Source organism: Netta rufina, assembly GCF_964035555.1.
Source record: "Netta rufina genome assembly, chromosome: 8".
In the NCBI taxonomy this organism is placed as follows: domain Eukaryota; kingdom Metazoa; phylum Chordata; class Aves; order Anseriformes; family Anatidae; genus Netta; species Netta rufina.
The window spans coordinates 4,119,308-4,124,900 of NC_140131.1; positions in this window are offsets into that span (position 1 = coordinate 4,119,308).

Sequence of the window (5,593 nt, forward strand, 5' to 3'; positions counted from 1 at the left end):
GGCAGATGCATCGTGTTTCCCCCATGCAGTTTTAATGCAGCTGTATTAGCAATATTAATGCCTTCAAAACGTTCTTGGTTTATTATTTATTGCATGCCTTATGGCAACAAAGCTAATCTGGTTGTCTTTCAATCAGGAATATACATGAGTACTGATCAAATAGGTGAAGTGAGGATTGAGTATCTAGGCTGAATTCTCCCAGGTCATAGGAAAAACCCTTCTTTTACAGAAATGATGAAACCAGAAATCTGGAACTGGGCATCCCTCAGTGCTGGAGACTGTCACCCTCACAATAAAGATCCAAGTATGTTGCTTAGCCACTGCCTTAAAATATACACAGAACCAGTAAGAGCAATGTCTTTGAGAGGTTAGTGCTGTCCTTTCCTTAAAGATCATGAGCTGTGCAGTCTTTTCTGGGGATCTACTCTGGCTTTCAGTGGTCTTTTAACATCACTTAATTTTTCTAGTTTCTGTCATAAGAAGAAAAAATACATTTTGTACCAAAACACTATACACATTAAGCAGAAAACAATATAAATGTGAGCATCATTTTGACTAGGAGAGGCAGAAGTGACTAAATGGTTGGAGAAAGTTCTTACCAGGTCCCTGTCTCAGCATCTTGCTTTGACTCCTGCTTTTCGTCTTAGAAGCTGAGATGAAAATAAACCCAAAACAACTATGAAGGAGGGGCTGCGTGCTACCAGCACCAAGTGACCAAGGGTCTTGTCACTTTATTAAAGGTAGAGCTATCTGTTGCCTAAATTATGCCTGCATTTCTAACCAGGGAAGGGCTGCCTTAATTAGAAAGCTCAAAAGAATGACTGGCAGAGGAAAAAAAAAACACATGGTACTGTGATACAACCCTGAAGAGACTAGTGCTGCCCTTTCTGTACAGTACTGCTATCTTGGTCTAACTGCACAAAATGAGTTTTGGGCCTTCACTTTTAACTTTTGATTAAAAAACAACAAAACAAAAGAACCAACTTTCTTTTACCATGGGGGAGCTGAGGCCAGTGCCAGCTGCGCTGCCAGCACAAGAGCAGGGAAATGAAAGATAAGGATTCATGGAAGGATTAAAAGCCTCTTACACTCTGTTACTTCCATCCCCCTGGTGAAAATCATGCCCGCTTATTTATGTGAGTATGTGCTCATTGGCACACAATCCCTGCGTTAGTTTGCAAAGGGTTGGTGTGTTTGCACACCCATGCATATTCCCACACCTACACTTAAAGATGCACGTTGCAATTTTTTTCACATTGGAGCAGGCAAACCCTAGGGAAAGCTGCATGGCAGCAGGTCCTACATCCAGGCAGCCTGAAGCCTGATCTAGCTCTTATCAGTGGTAAAATGGCCCAAACCTGCTGCTCTTCTGGATGGCAAAGAGAATCCTCTCCTGTCTCATCTTTCCCTGATTAAGAAAAATCCCTTTATGGTTGCTTAGGCTGGGATTCTGGCCAGGTTAGTTTAACTACGTGAAACAAAATGCAGTGCTGTGTAAAAGCACCCCACTCCCTCTCTTCTGGATACTAAAATGCCAGCACATCTGTGATGCTTCACTTCATGACTATACACAAGATCCCCCCAGTCGTCCCTAAAAAGTATCAGGGAATCACCTCAGGAAAAAAATAATAAACCAGCTTCTATTGCTAGGGTATTGAAACCACTTTTTCACAGAGTAGTTAAGGAAGTAACAAATTGGCCCTTCCTTCATTTGGTCTTAATTGGGCTGGAAAGTGCTATTACACAGCTAGTCCTCGTGCAGGTATAATTATCCTTTCCAAACCATTTCAATTGATTGGCCTCAGGCCTGTAAGCACTGACATTACCTTTCTTTTTATGCTAAAATGAATCCTGAGTCATTGCAATTACTATCAGAGCAGGAAAAATCAACTTTCAGAAGTTGCACAACTGTTCAGCATCTCCCAACAAAATTCCTTGTATCGGGATTTATCTGGTTAAAATTTCATACACGCCAGGCAGCCCGACAGGACTCACATCTCATTTTCATGCCAATCCCTGTTCCCCGAGGGGTAACACTCTTACTGTCCTCCTCCAGCACAAATCAAGTGCCACAGAAACAATTAGGGATACTTCATATTATCTAAATGAAAGGCTGGATGGGAATGTATTTGTAATTTTCTGGAGAGGCTTTTACATATGGGCTCAACAGTATTAGTTCTGTTTGAAATAAATGTCCACATAAGCCCTGCAATGAGGAATCTCAGCATTTTTGCTTGTGTCGTTTCACTCAGAAGAGCTAAGTGGAGGAACCATACAGTGTGTGTGGCTCTGCTGTAGCCATTGCAATGTCTAACGCTGTTTCCCCAATTTTGGCACAGGTCTATTGAGTTCTCCTTTTTTCTTCTTGTCTTGTGCTCTTTTCAGTTGTTGGAAATCTGCTAGCTTTGTCTTTGTCTCAATTCTGCTGAAGGACTTCAGTGAAATCTCAAGTACAGAAAGTTACTGTTCCCTCTCTTAAGTCTCTAAATAAATTTTGCATTTTAGAGATCTAGAGATCTAGAGATAAATTACGTGGATTTTTTTTTTTTTTTTTTTTTAACACAGTCTCTTAACACAAGTTTTGGAAAAAAAGGACTATACTCAATTTAAAAACGACTTATAGGTGAGTTGTCTGGTAGTTTTCTGTTTAGTTGAGTAACTTCCTCTGGACTGTGATTCTACTTTATTTTTTATTTTTTCCAACAATTTAGATAATAAGCAGAAGTAGTTATTACTTATTAACAAAGATTAAATACCTAATAGCATCCACAGACTGGTAAGTCAGAGGGACAAGGGAGGGTTAGTTAGTATGAGTTAGTACACTCAGTGGATCTAGACAAGTTACTAGCAAACATCATTTGGAAGACCCTTGATGCTAATGAGGTGTTAACTAGTCTTTTAAGTTCACATGAACTCCTGGGATTCCCGCTGGTCAAACAAGCATAAGTGGCATTAAATCCAATTTATGACTTGCAGAAGGCTGATGGAGTGTATTGTTTCTGCCAAGATTTTAGCCTGACACTTAATAAGCAGACGTGAGCTACATTGAAACTTGAATGACAGAACTGTCACTTAGCTAATATTTATTTATTTTGCTTAGATGTAAAAGCTAAATATTTGATTTTTTTTTTTCACATAAAATGAATGCTATACATTTTATCTGTCAACTATTCAATCGTGACGATTAAAAATGATACTAGGGAGACTTCAGCAGAAAAAGGTTTCCACCAGAATATACAAAAAAAATCTTTTATGTTTACAGGTAATCTGCTTTTAATTACTTGTATTGGATTTCATATTTGGCTATTGGATCTATCTTTGAGGTTAGCCCTGTTTTGAAGAGAGGATTGGACCAAATTACCTCCAAGACATCCCTTCCAACCTGAATTACTCTGATTCTGGAACTCAGGATAGAATAAACTACATAGAATAGTACATAGTCTGAAGAGATTTGTAAGTTTTAATGTTTCAATGTTCTTTGTAACACACACCCTCTCACTAAATATTGAACAAAAGCTTCAACTCTATGAGACAAAGACTCAAAGCATCAAAAAAAGACACTGATATTGCAACTGCTTGTGTGAATAATTTCATAAACATACAAAATCTCATTGAGTTCGGTATGACCGCTCCCATGAAGTGATACACTGATATTAAAGGACACATCCACACAGGTCTTCTGGTCTTCATCAGAAATGCAAATTGCAGTCTTTTCATGAAGAGACGGGGCTAGTAACCAAAATCTCAGCTGCAAAATCAGTATTAACCATCTCTTTAAATCACAGAAGTTTCTCTTGCTTCCTTTAGAAAAAGTTATATGCATATGTACTCATTAAAATTCAAGAGCAACCATGTATAAATGACTAGTGGGATTTTTATTTTTATTTTTTAAACTAGCTTTCTATTTAGGGGAAAACACCACATTATCCAATTGCTCACCAGATTTTCATATAGAGAGACATTTTGTGTTGGTATCTGATAAAAAGATACTATAATTGCCTGTGCTGTATTTGTTGCTTGACTGCTTTGAAATCTTAATTATAAGTGATACCGCTTGTGGAGAAATGCAGAATACAATTTTTAGTCCCATCCTTACACACTCAAAACATCCATTGAGTTTAACAGGAATTTAGGTAAGTCAGGAATGCAGAAATAGCTCCAATACCCTCTATGCACACTTAAATAATGTGATTGGAGAAAAAAATAATGCCAAAAAGAAATATTCAAAGAAAACAACAACAACAAAACACACTCAATTTTCATCTGATTTGAAATAAAGTGGAGACTCAGTGGGGTGGAAGAATGAAATTTGCTCCACAGAGCAATTGGTAGAAAAGTATTCATTTTTGGCTTAGGAGTGGAGAATTCTAGATGAAGAAAATAAGAAAAGCAGGCAAATACAGTGTCTAAGAAATAAAGACATTAAACCTCAAGAGACATCCATGAAAACTTCCATCTTAGTTCTTTATTTCTTGACAGTTGGGACACACACAGGCCTTAGGTTAGACTAAGGGCTCTTCTCCTGCTACAGCTCATCTGCTTCCGTGACGGGAGCTGACAATCACAAAAATTAATGCTGTGCTAATTGACTGATGGATTTTACTTATAATGCACCTTACTATAGTGGAGGCTGGGCAGTTCTTAAGGGAATTGTGTCTACTGAAAACACACTTTGTACCTGTCACCACAGGAGGTTCCTTCTCGGCCTGGACTCCAAAATCTGCTATATATTTTCTCAGGCAGCTGAAATAAATGGTTAAGAACTGAAATAAATGGTTAAGAACTGTCACACTAGAGGGCTTCAATAGTACAAAGGGATGGAAAACTGGGGATATCAGCAAAAATCGAACGATACCTGACTTTGTTCAGTGATTATATGTGACTGCTGAACATAAAGATCTTCCTCCCTTCCCTGTAAGAGGACCTTTAGCAAAGCCCCAGGACACATAGAAAGCCTGGATGGCCAATCCTTAACAACCACATTCCATCTTCACCCCTTCATTTGTCAAAGAACCTGTTTTTCACATAATTTGCCAGATGTATCATTTAAGATGTGCTCCTGTCAGCTAGACAGGTGGGCCAGAAGTTACAAAGTGTTCGCAACTGGACATTTCCTTGTGGTGGGTCATAGCCAGACCCCACTTCCCACTGTTGTAGAGCTCACTGCTCCCCTCCGCAGGCCTGTCAGCAGCCCTCCTGTAGCAGTAAGTACTTTGACACTTCAGATTGCCACAAACTGCAGGAGATGAGCCCAAGGCACGCCTCACGACCTCAGAAAGCTGAAGGACAGGCTTGGGACCGCCACACTGTCAAACCCAGGGACTCAGATGAGAGTGGATGCAGGCAGGGCCACACACACAGGCCTCAAAACAGCATGGGGGGGGACAAAGCCAGGGGAAGAAGGGCTGGTGAAAGTCTGAGGAGCACCTGAGGAGCCCCTGAGGAGCTCCCTGGGCCATGGCCGCCGCCCCACAGAGCCCCGGCCGCGCGGCGGCACCGCCACAAAATGGCGGCCGCGGGATCTTGAGGGGTGGGGGGAGGAGCGAGGGGCGCCACCGCCTGAGGGACCGGGACCGGGACGGGGACGGAAACG